Here is a 19,020-nt window from a genome sequence, read left to right as displayed (position 1 = left end):
AGAAAGTGTAGATGTACAAAGTGACCTGGGTGTCCTCGTCAATAAATCACAGAGCTAATATGCAGGTGCAGCAAGCAATTAGGAAGGCTAATGGTATGTTAGCCTTTATCATAAGAGGATTTGAGTACAGATGTGTCTTGCTTCAATTGTATAGAACCTTGGTTAGACTGCACCTGCAGGATTGTGTGCAGTTTTGGTCCCTTTACCTTAGGAAGAATATTATTGCCATAGAGGGAGTACAACAAAGGTTCACCAGATGTTCGTGGGATGGTGAGACCGTCCTATGAAAAGAGATTCTGGAAACTGGGCCTGTATTCGCAAGAGTTTCGAAGAATGAGAGGTGATCTCACTGAAACCTACAAAATACTTAAAGGGATAGACAGGGTAGATGCAGGCAACATGTTTCCCTTGGCTGAGGAGTCCAGAACCAGGGGACACGATTTCAAAATAAGAGGGAACCCACTTAGGACCAAGATGAGGAGAAATTTTTTTTACTCAGAGGGTTGTGAACCTTTAGAATTCTCTACCCCACAGGGCCGTGGAAGCTCAGTCATCAAGTTGTTTAAAGGAGAGACTGACAGTTTTCTAAATACCAATGACAAAGGAATAAGGGGATAGTGTGGGAAAAAGTAATTGAAGTGGATGATCAGCCTGCTCCTGCTCCTATGTTCATATGGAGTCAAATGTTCCATTAAATAAATTCATATAAATTATGATTAAATTACCATTAAAATTGAGCCAGTGACACATCACATGTTGCCTGCATCTACCCTGTCTATCCCTTTAAGTATTTTGTAGGTTTCAGTGACACTGTTAATCTGTCTAAATAAATAAAAGTCTCGTGTCTACCATATTTTGAAGCCATTAAACATGCAAAACTTTCGTTACACCTGCACATGATCGGCTCAAATATAATTTAGAAATGAGTAACAAATCACTACTAACCAGTAGGATATTTGGTAAAAATAGTAAACAGGTATGAAAACGACCAAGCAAAATCTAACTATCCGTAAATATCTACTAAAAAACAATAGAAGTGGAAATAAAGTACAATATCTATAGAGGCTTGGATCTTCCTGTTGGCAGTGAAACCGTGGCTCATGCCACTGACTGCACAATTTGTAGTTTGCAGAGAAAACTTCCTCTTCTTGCTGCAGCAGGGTCTATTACTGGGATAAGCAGCATGGTTTTCCGTGTAGCGCACTAGCAGTGAAACTATGTTCCCTTTTGATGTCACAAGCTGGTGACAAGCACTTGAAGTCTGTGTTCAGGTCAATGACAGGTAAGTTTTTTTTTAATGACATTTATTAAAAAAAACAATTAGGACATTTTAAAAACTGTTATTAGTTTTAAAATTATGTTTAACACTTATATAACAGTCTGTCCCTTGGACATTAACACTCCATTCAGGTCATGGACTTGAACCCATGACCTTCTGAATGCAAAGGTGAGATTGTGACAACTCAGCTATGCTGATATTCAAATAATAACAGAGGATGAACAGTTCATGTATGATATTTTACCATCTGCTACTGTCGCATTTTCTTAAAATAAGTCCACTAAGACCTGATTAAAAAGAGTAAACAGAAGAATGCCACACTGCATCAACTATTATTCTCAGTAGTAATATCCTGGCTAAGTCTTTCAATGTTCATCTTGCCTGACTGCACCTGCTCTCTCACCTGCCTTGGAGGCAAACCCCTCCAACTAGTTCTATTTCTGACATCGGCAGGACTGAGGTTCCAGAGGAAGGTGGGGGGGTAAATCAGGGGAATAATGAAGAACATTTTTATTGCAAAGATCAATACTGACAGAATTCAAATAACTTTGCCCACTTACATCTGTGCCTATCAGCTCTAACTTTTCACACCTAAAAAATCCATGCAAGTTTGGGGGTAAATAGGCAAAATTTATGAATTAGTGGTCCCTGCCTCTTTCAAATTAGAGATGGTAGGACCAGCCACGTAGGCTTCTCTGGACCCTATTCAGATGAAACACAAGTTCCTGGTTTCAGTATAAGTGAACTTGCTGGAAGTTGTGGTGCTGCTGCGGCCCTCAGCAGTGGCAAATATTTCAACATTTACTGCTATTAGGAGTGCAAGATCCAGGCTATTATATAAAAATGGAGAGTGGTCTCAGAACTGCAAAAGCACTATGCATGTGGTGAACATAATGACCCAGAATTTGCTGGAAAAACAATGGTGAGTTCAATGTACTCGTTGTTAGTGTGTAAATTGCCCAATTTGTGAAGAGGGAGAGGTACCTTGCAAAAACAGCCATTCATCATTAACTTCAAAGTGAAATTCAAGAAATCGTTGCATTAGCAGCAAATATGCAATAAACTAGGTTTGTCCAACCCACAGGCCACAGCCAAGCACTCTAAGCCTCTCTATCTGGCCCGCAGAGCGAATGTTCAAATTATGGGTAAGTTCAATGAAAGTTTCTGCAAGAAGCTGCACCTCTCTCCCATGTTTGCTGCCGTCTCTGATTGGAGTAGCCAGCGGTGGGAGGATGAGTGCTTTCTCTTTGTTTTCACAGCACACGCTTTCTCCATCTTTGGCTGCACTCTCTCTCATCCTCCCACACAGATGCCAGCCCTCTAAAGGAGCAAAGGGTTCAAGATAGGGGGAACAGGCCAGGGAGGCCACGAGGAACAGCAGAGTTGCAGCAATAGCACCTGCCTGGCCTCCCGCCTGCCCAAGGCAGCTGGAGTCCCAGACAGGGTGGAGTGAGGAAGCGTGTCTCTTCACAGTGTGCCGTACACCTCCTCGCTGAGATGTCCAAACCTCCTGAGCTGGTTGGGGAAGAGTGAGTCTGTCTGAGTGAATGAGTGAGTGAGAGCAAGAATTCTGAGACTGGAGTGAGCCGGACACGTGCACACGCATACACACGCCCTGCCTTCCTCCTCCTCCCTCCCGAAAAACCCACCCACAAAGCGGACCAGGAGAGGAGGAAATTTTAGGCCGATAGACAACCCGCTTCTGACCCCTGCTTTCGTACGAATTCCATCAAGGCCAGCTCAGTGTGTGTGACACCAGAGCCCCTGACCCCATCCCTTCCTTGGTGACCAGGACTTGGGTCCTAGCCTGTCTCTCTAGATGTGCTTAAGTGAAAAGGCAAAAAAGGTTTATATTGGTTAACTTTGTTGCTTGGCACTTTTTAATGGTCATTTTTATTAATTACTCTTTTTTTTAATTGTCAGTTTATTGCTTTGACATTGATTTTCTTTTTGAAATTCACATTTAATGTTGTGCCAAACCTTATCTTGCTGAAATTTGCTCATTGGCCCCTTGAATGAGAAAAAAATTGAAGCGATGCCCCCCCCCCCCAACACAAAAAGGTTGGGCAAGCCTGCAATAAACTAACTACTGAAAGTTAGGGCTTATGCTTAAGAATGTAAGGATCCTTCTAATGCCACTCATCGTCTCTGGTTGAGAAAGGGGATATCTGAAACTGTGAAGTCTCAGCTGTAGGTATAATAATTTGTTCTGAGAAATTTTTAAACTTTAAAGAAGATTTCTTACTTTTCCTTCCTTTCTCATTTTTCTTGCTCAATCCAAATCATCCCTTCCTTTGTTTTATTTCTCTTTCTGTACCTGATTTGACTAATTGACCTTATTTTCTTCTCCCTGTCCTTTTGTTTTTATCCTTAAATCTCATTGGTTAAGGAGACAAACTATTGGTTATGTCCTTTACCAAGATACCTGATGCCTTGTTGTACCTGCTCACCATTATCATTGCATGCTTCCTGCAATTTGTGCACAAAAATAAAATTGAGCAACTGACAGGCGAGGAAAAGATCCTAAATGATGGGGCATATCCATTCCAGAAAATGCTGAGCCATTGTTACGTGACCATTTTAGCACTTTAGGTCAAGCACTTATCATGACATGACCACTCCCACACTAATGTAACTGTAACAGAGGTGCCCTGCTGAAATGTCACATTGAACCTGCAAACCCACCAGACAATACCATAATAACCTGAATCTGATAGTTGTTAATTTGAGGAGTTGTTGTCAAAATAAATGTACCTTCCTCAGAGTATGTTCAGAGTTCATAAAGTCAGCCTCAGAAATGAGATGTAATGAAAACAGCATTAATGTCCACCGGAGATACAACTATAGCTTAGATGGAAACAAGGACGAAATAGGGAGTGCTGTTCACAATCGTGGAAACCAGAACCATATATTTGACAAATTGGAGTGACTGTTGAACGATTTTTGAGCTGTAGTCAGCGGTAATTGGGAGAAGCGCTGTCCTGTGCTTCTGGAGCTGGAGAAGGTGACTCTAGCGTGGCGATAGTAAGGAAACTGGGTTGAAACACTGTAAACCTGTTGCTTAAGGAACTTTCCAGTCGTCAGAAATCACGGCAATCCAACACCCCAAAGTCGGCTGTCATCAATTCATTAAAGGGATCTCAGAAGAAAACCAAAACCTCTCCAGTACTTTGTTTAGATCTTCTCGCATCAAATCCTGAATTCAAACTACAAGGCAACAGCAACCCCTCTGCCCTGTCACTGAGCAGCAAATCATGAGGCCATGACAACAGTATGTTGTGAAGAGGACATAAGGAGGTTGCAAACAGATATAGATAGGTTGAGTGAGTGGGAAAAAATCTGGCAGATGCAGTATAATATAGGAAAATGTGAAGTTGTTCACTTTGGCAGGAAGAATAAAAAAGCAGAGTATTACTTAAACGGAGAATGGCTATAGAATTCCAAGGTGCAGAGGGATCTAAGTGTCCCAGTGCATGAGTCACAAGAAGTTAGTATGCAGGTACAGCAAGTAATTAAGGAGGCTAATGGAATGTTATTCTTTATTACAAGAGGAATTGAACATAAAAGTAAGGATGTTCTGCTTCAGTTATACAGGGCATTGGTAAGACCACGTCTCGAATAGTGTGTGCAGTTTTGGACTCCTTATTTAAGAAAGGATGCAAATATGTTGGAGGCAGTTCAGAGGAGGTTTACTAGACTGATACCTGGAATGCGCAGGGTGTCTTATGAGGAAATGTTAGACAATCCGAGCTTGTTTCCACCAGAGTTTAGAAGAGTGACTGAAGTATAAAAGATCCTGAAGAGTATTGACATGGTGGACATGGAAAGGTTGTTCCCTCTTGTGGGTGAGTCCAGAATTAGGGGGCACAGTTTTAAAATGAGAGATTTCTCTTTTAGGACAGAGATGAGGAGACATTTTTTCTCTGAGGTTTGTGTGACTTTGGAAATCTATGCCTCCGGACACGGTGGAGGCAGGGTCATTGAATATTGTTAAGGCAGAGATAGATTGATTTCCTTGCCTAACAAGAATCTAAGGTTATTGGGGGTAAATGGGATGTGGGATTCGAAACACAAACAGATCAGCCATGATCTTATTGAATGGCAGAGCAGCTTGATTGAGGAGCCAAATGGCCTACTTCGCCCCCTGTTTCCTATGTTCATATAAAAATCTACAATGCAGGTGCTTATCTAAGAGCAAATCTTTATTTAAGCAATAATTTAAGACGAAGTATTTAAGGCCGGCTTTGAAATTGACTCAGACATGGGTTATTCGGTCATTTATTAACGGGGTGCTGAACCTTATGGCATTGTACCCCAAACTGGGGAAGGAACTATAGGAAAGGAAAGGCAACGCTTTGCATGCCGAAGGTAGGTGACGATCGTGCCACATGTTTGCAGACTAATAATGCAGATTTTACAACACTCAGTTAAAAAGCAATTTTAGATACAAGTGCCATAAGTTGTTCAAATTAAGGAATGCCCAATCTCAATTTTCAACTTTCAGGAATGATGTAAAGGATGAATCACCATAAATTAAAATTGAAAATGTACATAGCTGTTCAGTGAGCTATATTTTTAGTAGCAATTTATAGGAGATATGGCAAATCGAAACCTTATTTTCTCAGTAGCACAGTGGTTTTATTATGTAGTATTATAAAGAATACTCAAAGTAAAAGCAAAGTCACTAGATAATGTACATAAAGTAAGGGTCATGTTATGGTAAATTATATGGTTAGCACATTACAATCTGAGTTTCGAGGTTCTGAAGTTCTGATGGTGTTTGTGCCACTGATCAGTTCTGAAACCAAGATTTTTTCCCTCTAACAATGGCAGATAAACCCCACAGTCTTCAGATCTCAGATTGGGACAGGTATACTACATACTGTGCGCATAGTGACTTGAACTTGCTGACTTACAACATATCAATTTACAGCTCAAGAAACATTAAGATTTTCTACAATAGTTAAACTTTCTTTTGATATTTGATGTTTTTGTTTGAAGGGTATGGCAAAAGTTTGAGTGGGTCAATATTTGTAAAGGCCCCCAGAAGTAGAAAAGTATGAAGGCCGCTGCTCCAAACCAACCACTAATTTGTATTTAATATACAAAATATTGAAAGTCTAGGTAGCACAGTACATTTTTCTTTGTCATGTTGTCATCCATTTTCTGCAGGTGTGCTTTTATTATAATATTGCAACTACTGTCCCTATTCCCATTTTAAAATGTGAACTTGAAGGATGAAAGCCAGCAATAATGTAAGCTGTTATAGATTAGGCAAAACGAAAGGTGACAACCAAAGATATAAGTTTGAACTTGAAATATTATAAAATGGCTGTGTCTGAAAATAAGCTATTTTTGTTGTCCTTAATGATAGATTGTCACTTTTTAAAATTAAAATAAACTTTCTGTACACAAAAGATATGGGGTATCAATAAATACATTGCTCCTATCTGACAACTTTATAAACAATGCAAGACCAAATAAAAACAGAAAATGCTGGGAATACTCAGCAAGTTGGACAGCATTTGTGGAGAGAGAAACCAAGTTAATGGGCACAATTTCTTCAGCTTTGGTGGTGGTGGTGTTGGTGGCGGTGAATGCGTGCAGGAAACATACAAAAAAATCATCAAGATGGGTTTGTAAACATGGATAATGTGATATACCAATACTACATGATTTAGTGCTGCGTCATGAGCTATCAAGTCAGCTTAGCTTGCTCTCTGGAATATTTATATTATTTAGGGATTCAGAAATTATTTCTTTTCACTAATTAATTGAACTAATGTAATGTATTGAGTTAATAAACCAGAAGTGGAAACATATCTTTAAAATAAAAAGTGAATGGAGCATCCATCCCAATCTCCTTTTTCTCAATAGGACAGTGAAAGTTTTGTATTGTATGAATTCAGAGCTAGCAATTTAAGTATAATTGGAGAGGAATTCCTTAATATAAAGAATTGTTCGCAAATGTTCCCACCTCCTTGAAGCTTTCCTAGAGGCGGTTTCAGGGAGATGACAGCTACATACCCAACAATGGCAGGAAGCCAACAAAGGCAATTTTTGGCTATATTTTTAAGAGAATTGAATTTTGCAGGTGGTGCATAGGGCACCCACCTTGTCTGAAATTCAGTTACTCATAGGAGAGAGGGCACAGCAGGAAGTCAGAGTGCCATGAGGTGCATAAACAGTTTTCACTTTGAATGACCAAATTGGCAATCCTCAGGCTATCCGCCTGCAAAGATGGGCCTGCAGATGGATCCATCAGATAGTGCCAGACTGAAGGACTTGCTGCTGGTCCTATCATCAGCATTGTGTCTCCATCTTGTGCAGCCTTCTCCTGCTCCATTCAGCTCATCATCACTCAGCCTCCACAGTGGGGTTGCCGGCTTCCCTTCACTTTGGGTGCAGTGATTGGCCCTCCCGCGTTGCTAGGCCTCCCATCTTCCCTATTTTGGTGGCACATTTGGAGGCAGCCTGCTAATTGGTCATCTCCTGTAAAATTAAGCCGACGGCAGTAAACAGAGATGGAACTCGGAACTAGTCCCATCTCTGGATTATTTTCCCAGTTGGAAAAACTCAGCTCAATGTTTCAGGTTGTGATCTTTCATCAGAGCTTCAGTAAAAAATGTACCTGTGTCTAGATTGTGCTCTATTGGTTTGAAATCAAGTTGGGCTATCAGTAACAATTTGAAACATTCAAATGTAATTTCTTTGTCTAATGTTTTAAATGTCATTATTGGATTAATTTCAAAAATGGTTAAGCACCCTCGTGTAATCACCAAATAGAGGAACTTCCTATGAATGTTAGCATCAGTAATATTTTACAGAATGATTTCAACTCCTGCTTTATCATGAAAAACGTTCAGGCCACTGAATAATACTTCTTTTACTCCTGTAACATTTCAATGGTTTTATTGGAGGTTTTTGAACAAGTGACGAAAATTAACAAACAGTAACATAATCCTAGGTAACTTCCATCCCCACCAAGGTTCAGCACCTGTAGAAGCCAAAGAATCAGGTACAGTGACCTAGATAATGTGATATACCACAGCTAGATCACTTATTGTTGTGTCATGAGCAATCAAGTAGGCTTACCATGTTTTGTGGAATGTTTATCATATTTAGGGCTGCTGAAATGAGCTCCATTAATTAATGAAAATAAATAATTCACAGCATCAAATTAATAAACCAGAAGTGAAAATATATAGTCATCTTTAATTTAAAAAAATGAATGAAGCATCCCAGCCTCCCCTTCCTCAATAGGAAGGTTAAAGTTTTGTATTAAAACAGGAAATACTGGAAAAACTCAGTAGGTCTGGCAGCATCTGTGGAGAGAGAAACAGAGTTCATGTTTCCGGACTCGTTAACCTTGTTTCTCTCTTTAAAGATGCTGCCAGACCTGCTGAGTTTTTCCAGCATTATCTGTTTTTATTTCAGATTTCCAGCATTCGCAGTATTTTACTTCTGTCTTAAAGTTTTATATTGCATGTTTTCAGAAGCAGTAATTCAAATACAATTGGGGATGAATTCCTCAGCACAATAGTTTGCAAAGTGTTATTTTGCCCCCAAACTCTTTCCACTCGCTTGAGAAAATTACTCGACATTTAAACACTCTTGTACTTCACCACGTTCCAATGTATTGATTTACAGGCTGTTACATCAGCGCTTTCTAACGCCACTAACCTTGACTCTTCAAACATTCAGCAAGAATCTCAGTCGCTTCCTCCCGTGACAGTTCTTCAGCAGCCGGCGCTACTTCACCTCATTCCAGAAGGTAAACACTGACAAATCCCACCCGCTCCCTACAACCAGAGCTCGCAGGTTTGCTCCGCTCTGGCTCAGGTGCTCCAGGGGTTGTCCTGTCAAGGGGTGCGCGACTGTCACAGGATTCCAGCCACGCGCTCCCAGTGGCAACAAGCGCGATTGTCGCAGGGTTCGAACGGACGTGAGGGTCTGAAGCGCGCGTCACAATGACCGTGCCCAGACGGGCAGTCGCCGCCTGCTGCCACTTGAGTGCGAGAGCGAGAGAGGGCGCGTGCCCGTCCACACGGAGCAGGCGCGCCCCCTGGCTCATGTGCAGTAGCTGGAAGCTGACGATGAGGCGTCCGGAAGGATAATTCATGTGCTCGGTTAGTGTAGCGCCGCATTGCTTTCTGTTGTCCTCCCAATTAACCACAAGGCGCCACTTATTGTGTAAAAATCATGCCTTGTGGTCTGCAGATAACTTTTCTTCTGAGTAGTCATGATCATTCGCTTTATTTTAAGGTTTCCTCAAGCTAAGCAGGGAACTTCTAACTTCAGTTTTAACACCAGTAAAGTTTCATACGCAATTCAAGAATGGCTTTGGCATGCTGAAGCAAGTTTTTACAAGGTTTTGTATTTTAAGTGCTAATATACACAACATTCCTTCACTTGTAAAATGGAAAGGAGCAATGAAAATGTTGAACACGCTAGAAACACACCGCAGGGATCAACATCTATAAAATGATAGGTATGAGATTTTGGGGGTTTCCATGCATCAGAGCATATTTTAGTGTCGGGAAAACATATAAGTACATGAAAGCCTAAAGGGGAAAGACAGAAAATAAATAAACATAAAACTGGTACTACATTTCTTGAAAAAAATGTCAAATTTCTATGTTGGTATGCATTCATATTCCTTTTTTATATTTTAATAGATTTTCATCTTAAAATATACATTGGATTTTTAACATCCCTGCTTTTCTTGTCTCCCCCACCCCCCTGATTATTTTGGCTATTCCCCTACTTTCCTCATTGCCATCCATTTTTACTTCTTTCTCTCCTTCACTTTCCTCACTCTCTTTTCCCTTCATTGCCATCCAGTCCACTCAGACTTTCAGGGTCACCCACTCTGTCCTCTCACCTTGATGTGCACTGGCTTTCCCTTACTGTTTTTACACTTTTCCTTCCCATTTCCACTGACAACTGCTTCCCCAATACAGTTATAACATCTGCCCTTGGATTTTCATTCCATTCCCAAATTCGAAAGAAGACACAATTGCTACAAGATTCAATTACCTTCCAAAATGCATGCATTGTGTTACATAATTAACCCAGGCCATTACAAACTGCATGCTGCCTACTAATTTAAATTATTGTTTTTTTTTGCTATTTGTTCATGGGACGTGGGCATTGTTACAATTATGAGGTTTATAAATTGTAAATATTTTGGGACTGTAGCTTTAAATTTAGAGAATTTGAAGTGGGTCATGTGACCTGTTTTGAAATCTTTTGAGTTAAAACAATCAAACTAAATTAACAAAACAAAGGACAAATCAAGCACAGCCCCTAATTTAGGTCAGCTGTAAAACTAAAGACAAAATTTAAAGGAAACCTACAACTTTAAACCAAAATGTGATTGAAGGGGTCAATAAAACACCCCAGTCCCCGTGGTGCCCATCGGGCACGGAAGGCCTCGAGAGTGCCAGCAGAAACCGCGTGCTCCCTCTCCAAAGACACCCGGCCGCGAACGTAGCCGCAGAAGAGGGACAAACAATTGGGCGGGACTCCCCCATCGATCGCCCGCTGCCTGGACCTGTTAATGGCCAACTTGGCCAGGCCCAGGAGCAGGTTCACGAGGAGGTCCTCCTCCTTCCCGACCCCCTTCTGCACCGGGTGTCCATAGATCAGGAGCGTGGGGCTGAAGTGCAAACAAAACATTAATAAAAGGTTTTTCAAATAACTAAAAAGGGAGTGCAGCCTACCACACCCTATGTAAGCATGGTCCACGGACTCCACAAGACCACAAAAAGGGCAAGTGTCCCGGGAGTCTGTGAACCTACACATTCTCCGATTATAAGGGACTGCTGCATGCAACACCCTCCAACCCAGGTCCCCGATAGAAAGGGGGAGGACACCTCTGCAGAGGGCCTCCCATCGGGGGCCTCCGCCGCCAGACAGCAACAAGGCACGCCAGGGCGTGTCTGGGCGGTGGACAAGGGCGAGAAAATGAAAGGTACGCAGCAGCAGTCCGTACAAAAAACTCCTCCGTGCCGTGCCAAATGGCACAGAGGGCATGTCCCCAAGGCGGCTCATATTGTGGGGCACCAGCACCCGAGGGGGGGTTTGGGGCTTGGGGCCAATGTGGAATTCTGTCCGAACAGGGGAACGCTCAGATGGAAGACCACCACGCACCTGGGCCACCTCGAGACCTAAAATGACATCGGGTTCGAGCACGACCGTCCTTAGGTCTTGGGATGGCATCGGCTGCCACCTGGACACTCACAGATGTGCCAACTCCTGCGGGAGCATCCAGCTCAGTCCTCCGCCACCCAGCACGTCCCTGATCCTGGTCACCCCTGCAGCCACAGCCCTCCTCTCCGCCAACTATTGAAAAGGACGGAGGGGCGGATTCCTGAGCATCGGCTCTCTGATGATAGCCGCTACTCCTGACGGGGGAGAGCTGCGTCGCGAGGCGACCATGTTCCAGACTTTGATCAGGTCCTGGTAAAAGATGGGCAAAGCCTGCCAGGAGCCACCGAGGCCCCTCTGCTCTATAAACAGGAGCTGCACGTCATAATTCTGGCCGTGCACCTGACGGAAGAAATACGTCATCAGGGCACACCATCTCGGAGGAGGCTCGACGTAAAGGTATCGCTGCAGGGTCTGAAGGCGGAAAGTCGCCACCTGCGTGCGTAGGCACACTAGTGCCTGACCACCCTCCCTAAGCGGGAGACTCAGAACCTCAGCAGCGACCCAGTGCAAACTTTTGTCCCAGAAGAAGTCGACTAACAATTTCTGGATTTTTGTGACAAAGCCCGGGGGAGGGGCAGTGACTTGTTTTGAAGTCTGACTAACTGAAAGCTTGGGTGGATTGATTTGTTAGAGATCAAAGGAAGGTTTAAATTGTTTTACTGAAAAGAAGGTGCAAGGTATTTATGCTTGCAGATGATGTCAGCAGTCTCTGAATTTACAATAAGTAGGCTCTGAGTCTCCCAAAGTTCCAGAAAGGTGTTGTGAGTATCAGGTTGTAAACAATTGTGCTGTAAACTGTCTATTTACTTCCAAGATGAAAGGAAGTTGGGGTCAAGAATAGCTAATCAGCACTTCTTCCTGGGTGCGAAGTTAATGTGTTCCATATTGTCATGGGGAAGACAGCAGAGGAAACCATTTTTGAAATCAAGTTACAGGTTTCCTACAAATCGATGAATATCACAGACAGACAGCAGTTCTGGGGGCCAGCAGAGAAAACAGCTTGACTTAGCAAGCTACCACAGCCGGACACAGGAGGGAGATGGTCTCTAGCCAAAGAGACTCACCCTGTGGCCGTCTGAGGATTCTGGGAGATTTGTCCTGGCATGGCTAGGGGGGGAAGAAGAATCATCAGAACAAGCTTCACTGCTGGTAGAGAATTTAAGGACCTCTCCAAAACCTGAGTACAGTGCTTGTAGGTGGTCACTCGAAGTTGCTATTCAGTGAAATGGAGTTAGGAGAACCCATTGGAAGCTGGGAGCAACTGTAGACTGCTCACTCAAAGGCCTGTAATTCTGTGGAGAGTGTGATGGACAGTAAGTATAAAAGGGGAACATAATTTTGTTGTTTAAAGTATAAATTGGCTACAAAAAAAGTTAATTCAATAGTGAATTTTTAGTCATTTGTAAACATGAAATCTTGTCATATCATCCTTTCGGGTATCAACTGGAAATTCAATCCTCTTTTTAAAAGTTATGGTCTCTATGAAGATTGTAACAGCATTGCTGGAAAGGTCAACATTTATTGCCCATGACTAATTGCCCTTAAGAGTGCAGCCAAGTCCTAAGTCACAGGAACACAAGAAATAGGAGCAGGAATAGACCATATGGCCTTTTGAGCCTGCTCCACCATTCAGTACGATCGTGGCTGATCTTGGGCTTCAACTCCGTTTCCCTGCCCACTGTGGCTGAGCAGGAGGCACAAAACCAGGAGAGGCCATTTAAAGCTAGCTTGCACTACTTAAAGCCAGCCTGCACATCTTAAAGAGGAAGTGCATTTTGTCTGGAGTAGGTGCTAGAAGTCATTGTAACAGTGCTTTTGACCTGGGAAGGACACAAGAATGGCACAACATAGGAGAGATCAGAATCCAAGATTTTTTGAGACGGCACGGGAAGCTTTGGTCCAGGAGCTGGAGAAGAGGAGAGGTGTCATCTATCCACAAAGGGCCAGGAGGCCCTCCAGGCAAGCCTAACGAAGGCGGTGGGACCAGATAGCTGTGGCGGTCAGCCTAGTCCTGAGACCTGGATGCAGTGCCACAAGAAGTTCAGTGAGCTTACACAAGTGGTCAAGGCTGTGAAATTACCTTCAAGTGCCATTTCCAACTCATCCATCACTAGCCTCAGAAACTGCTCAAAGCACCAGACTCCCATTACTCAACTACCAGCAATCACTATCAGTCAGGACTCAATTCTAACATTCATAGTTTCACCTTGCTCTCACACACTTAGAACTGCTGTAAGCCTCACACCCACATTTCATAGCTATGCTGCTGTGCAAGCTCTGACTGTTGCCAATTTTGCTGGAGTTGCTAGAGTTCCAAGGGGGTTGCTGGGTGTCACAGCAGTTCAGCAGTATGTCCTCCAACACATTGCTAGAATTGCTAAGGCACTGCCCTGGGAGCTGTGGAGCACAAACCTGCTGTCCTCTCTCATAATGGCAGCATTTGTTGACCCATTACTGCCACTCCACCAGTGTCCTTTCTGCTGCCTGTCAGTCAGCCAGCCCAGAATGCTGCTGCCCATGCCAAGAAGGTGCAGTGCAAAGCCGGGCCTTCTAGGGTCAAAGCTGTCTGAGGTCATCCTCCAAAGCATCTACAGTCTCCCCCACCGAAAATCATTGGCCACCCACTAGATGGGGTAGCACAGCATAGGAAGATTAGGGCAGGTAAAGGCACACAGAAGTCTGGAACTAAGGGAATGCACAAGAATGATTACTTGATGTTTGTATGTTATATATATGATTTGATTCATAAATTTGATTTGGAATAATTATTTTTTAGTTTTTATTTTCTGCATTGTGACCAAGGGGACACTGTGATGGTCAGTAACAGAACAACAGCATTAATTTATATTGTGTAACACAATAAAACATCCCAAGGTGCATCACAGGAGCATTATAAAACAAAATATGACACTGAGCAACTTAAGGAGATGTTAGCTCAACTGGCCCCCGAAGCTTGGACAAAGTGTTAGCTTTTAAGGAGTGTCTTAAAGGAGGAAAGTGAGATAGAGAGTTGAAGAGATATAGGGAGGAAATTCCATAGCTTAGGGCCTCGGCAATTGAAGGCACGGCCACCAATGATGGACTGATTAAAATTCAGGATGATGATCAAGTCAGAATTAGATCAGCATAAATATTTCAGAGAGTTGTAAAGCTGGAGGCGATTACAGAGATAGGAAGGGGGTGAAGCCAAAGAGGGATTTGAAATTGAGAATTAAGAGGTTGCTTGGCCAGAAGCTAATGGAGGTCAGTGAGCACAAAAGAGATATGTGAACAGGATTTGGTGTGAGTAAGGACTTGAGTAGCAGAGTTTTGGATGGCCTCAGGCTAATGGAGGTATAATATGGGAGATGAGCCAGGAGTGGAATGTAAGGGGTGGAAAAGCTAGTGAATGGGGAATTGGGGTTGGTTTACTGGTATTACAGTCAGATGAGTTGGTCACAGAGACCCTCGCTAGAAAGAACTCTATTGGTTGCATCCTCCTCCTCCTCACTGTCTTCCTCCTCCTCCTCTTCCTCATCTTCACTGGTTACTGTAAAGCTGATGACAAGTGCTGTGCCTCATGATTGGCAAGGTTGTGCAGCATCCATCAGACCACCATGAGTCTCGACAAGGGTTCTGTTAGGGTACTGCAGGGATCCTCCTGAGTGGTCTATGCAGCAGAAGTGTTATTTAACACCCCAAACATCTGTTTATCACTTTTCATGTGGCACTGTGGCTTTCATTATGTGCACGCTGCCCATGGGTGCTCGGTTGTGCTCTGGAATCATGAGCTGTTTCATCAAAGAATAGCCCTTGTTACCCATTCGCCACTCTCTGATTTGTCATGGTGGCTCAATTGCAGATGGCACAGGGACTGTTTGTAGAATGAAGGCATTATGACTGGGCTTTAACCTGCATGAAATGTTGCGTATGGTCACACAGCTGCTGACATTGAAAGAGTGGAATTTTCTTTTTGTTGGGGTGCATTTTAGTGCATGCATCATGGAAGCCTGCAATCCTCATGAAACCACGTGCTCTATCCATCTGCTTCTCTCTGGTAAAAGAGAATGCAATATTTTCAGTTCTCTTGGAGTACAGAGACACAGCGGTTTCCCTTATGCAACAGTGGACGGTTGACTGCTCCAACCTGGAAGGAGTCAGATGCATAAAAGTTCATGGTCACAGTCATTTCGTAACCACTGGCCATGTGGTGCTTGCACTACTCTGACTTGTAGTTGTGGCTGCAGCAGGTGGTAGATTTCAGTGAAGTTGTCCTTAGTGAAGCAGAGAAGCCTGTCTCATTCTTCCTTGCTGAGATAGAATAATTGCTCCTGGAACACCTTGAGTGATTATAGCCTGCTGAGAACCCTTCCCCCCAACCTTCTCCCCCTCCTCCCTTCCAGCAGCCTGTCCTGCTCTGTCGCCTCTGTTCACTTTCCCTGTCATGTTGTAGTCCAATTTTATTGGTCCCTTGGATGTCCTGCTTCTGGTATGTAATTTGTGTCTTCTACTGTGAAGGCAGACACACAATATTTGTTCAATGTCTCTGACATTTTCTCATTCCCCATGATAATTTCTCCTCTCTCTGCCTCTTAGGGACCAATGCTTACTTCAGGCACTTTCCTTGTTATATACTTGTAAAAGCTTTTATGATCAATTTTCATATTCCTGCTTAGTTTACACTCATTCTATATTTTTCCTTTTTTACCAACCTCTTAGTTGCCTTTTGCTGGTTTCACAAAACCCTCCAATCCTCAGGCATACTCCTATTCCTGAAATTGAAGCCTCTTATTTTAATTTAATACTATCACTAACTTCCCTAAAATGTCACAAATGGATCTTTCTCATTGAGTTTTTGTCCAGTAGAGGGATCCATGGATAGTTTATTCTGATAGATGTCATTAATTTGTGATACATTGTCATGAAGAGATATTAATCTATATAATGTTGTTGGAAATTATTTTTTTTAAATAGAGGTTTAGTCTGTGTCTGAGTGTGTGTGTGTGTGTGTGTGTGTGTGTGTGTGCGTGTGTTAACTGGATTAAAGCCAGCTAGCCTGGGTGCTCTGATGTTAAGTAGTTGAGATGTAAACAGTAAAGGGTGCATTTGCATTTTGTTGAATAAACCATTAAAAGACTGGGGAGGTGAAACCTTGCACCTAGCTAGGAAACACCAAGCAATATACTAATACAATTGGTACTATGAATGGGGTTTTATTGTCAGAAAAGGTGGAGTTCAAAGGGCCTGGTGATACACTGAGAATCTGCATTCAGTGGGAAAGGCTGGGTATAACAGAAGGGAGTTTGTGTGTGCAGGGCAGAGGCATGTAATATCCAAGCAGCTGTAAGCCTACAACTGTCTGCAAAGGAACCAAATTGAAAGGATTCTCATTTTGAATTCGTAAGGTGAAAAATGCTTTGCCTGGTGTCTGGTTAAGTCTATTGGTTATTGTTGCCTTAGTGGAGATTAATTTGGGAATTTGATAAAAGTTATGATAGTAGTAATTTTCCTCCCATGTGTATATGTTTAATTTGTTGCAAATTAATAAATGTCTTTTAGTTTGATATAAAAACCTCTCGAGAACTGGTGGTCTTATTCCAGAATTTAGAGCAGCAACTCAAAACATATCAATTGAAAATATAGGTTATGATAACTGTTTAAAATTTCCCTCCAGGATTTTAAATAACTCAGTCTTTATTAATTGCTGTGTCATAACCTACATGAACAAATGCATTTCAGCTTAGTTACGTACTGTTAATTTGGGGAACCTACTCCACTAGATTGCAGGTTTGATTATTACTATACTAAATTAACTGTGTAGCCAGTCAGAGTGAGAGGACGAACATTAAAACCAACATAGACCAGTTAGGCAGAATGGCCTGTTTCTGTGTTGTAGACTTGATGTAAAATGAAAGTGGGGAATATGTGTACTGAAAGGTGGAAAACCTCAGTTCTGGGATGTAAGTAGACACCCTCTGTAGATCAACTGAAGGCAAATGACAGCAGCAAAAGGAGGAATATGCCTTTGAGTGTCGGTGCCAGAACACAACCCTGTTTGAATACTCTGTGGATCTCAAATGGTTCTGATGTTGCTCTGTCCATAGCTGACCTTACCCACCATGTTGTCACAGAAAGAAGAGATCACAAAGAGCAGCTTTGGAGAGTAGCCTATTTTCTGCAGTAGCTGAAATAGACTGTCTCTGCTCACATGGTCAAATGCCTTGCTAAGATCGATGAAGGCAATAGTGGTAACCTTTGTTCACAGCATTTCTCTTGCAGCTGCCAAACTGAGAAGATCTTGTCAAGCATGGATTTTCCAGTTCTGAAGCCACATTGGAATTCGGGATAAATGCATTTAGCCAGGACCTGCTGTCTGACAAGGCAACACGAGCAAATACTTTTCCTTCAATGCGCAGCAGAGAGGTACCTTGATAGTTGTTGCAGGCACCCTTGTTCTTGTGCAGGGTCACAATCTTTGCATCATGCATATCATGGGGCATTGCCCTCTTTCCAGCAGAGACAGAAAGTTTGTGCAGATGCTGCAGGAGTACCAGTTTCCCATGCTAGATGAGTTCAGGCAGTTTAGCATCAGAACTTGGAGCTTTGCTCTTGGCAAGTGAGTCAAAAGCTTTGATAAGTTCCTCCACTATGAGTTTGATATCCAGCTCTTCCATGACAGGCAGGCTTTCTATGGTGTCTAGAACTTCCTCTGTGACAGTGTTATCCCTAGAATACAACTCAATGTAGTGTGCCACCCATATCTCCAACTGTTTATTGCAGTTAGTGATGAACTCCCCTGCCTTTTTTTGCAATGGAGCTGTTTTCTTTGCTGATGGACCAGTTAAGTTTCTGATCCCATCATATATGCCCTGAACATTCCCTGTGACATAGGACATCTGGATATTCTGATAAATTATAAATAGTAGTCATTGGCGCACTGCCTAGCAGTCTGTTGAACTTTACTTCGAGCAGTTATTAGTGCCTTTAGAGCCTTCTGGCTTGGATCTCTCTTACAATGAATGAAAGTGGATCACCTGGCTTCAATAACTGACAGTTTCCATCACCACGATGTTAGCCTCGAACCAGTTAGCATTTTTCTGCTTTTGCTATCCACACGTTGAAAGTGCGGCATTGTAAATAGTCCCTCAAAGTATATTCCATTTCACTTCTGCACTCTGTGTGGGACTGCAGGAGAGTGTCTGTTTAATCAAGTCAAGGAACTTTTGGTTCTTACCTGGGTAGGCAGTTTGACTGACATTAGGATGAGGACAGCATTTCTACTTTGAATTAAAAAGCTTTAAGGGTTGCATTCTAACCATGGTTCACAACAGGAAGTGATCTATATCACAGTCAGCGCTGTGGTAGCTGTGTGTGTTGAGAATGCTGTTGAGAGAGTCATGTCTGGTTCAGCTGGTGTCCTTGCCCTAATCTTGGATGTCTCCAGGACACCTTGTGGCATGATTTGTTCTGAAAGGAAGTGTTAGTTTACACAAAACTCACGGTAGCAGAAAAGCTCAAGTAGTCTCTGCCCATTCTCATTTATCTTA

The 19,020-nt window shown here is 42.7% G+C and overlaps 1 protein-coding gene across 2 annotated transcripts in view; it reads right to left on the bottom strand.

Annotated features, from left to right (window-relative positions):
* pparg (peroxisome proliferator-activated receptor gamma) overlaps positions 1-9,315 on the bottom strand; it is a 151,824-nt gene extending 142,509 nt beyond the window's left edge. For both annotated transcript variants that reach the window (XM_041190878.1, XM_041190879.1), the window contains exon 1: positions 8,963-9,315. The gene's annotated coding sequence lies outside the window, so the exon portion shown is untranslated. The remainder of the gene's footprint in view (positions 1-8,962) is intronic.
* Positions 9,316-19,020: the final 9,705 nt, after the last annotated feature.

This window comes from Carcharodon carcharias, chromosome 7 (genome assembly GCF_017639515.1).
Source record: "Carcharodon carcharias isolate sCarCar2 chromosome 7, sCarCar2.pri, whole genome shotgun sequence".
Lineage (NCBI taxonomy): Eukaryota > Metazoa > Chordata > Chondrichthyes > Lamniformes > Lamnidae > Carcharodon > Carcharodon carcharias.
This window is presented reverse-complemented; position numbering and strand designations above follow the sequence as displayed.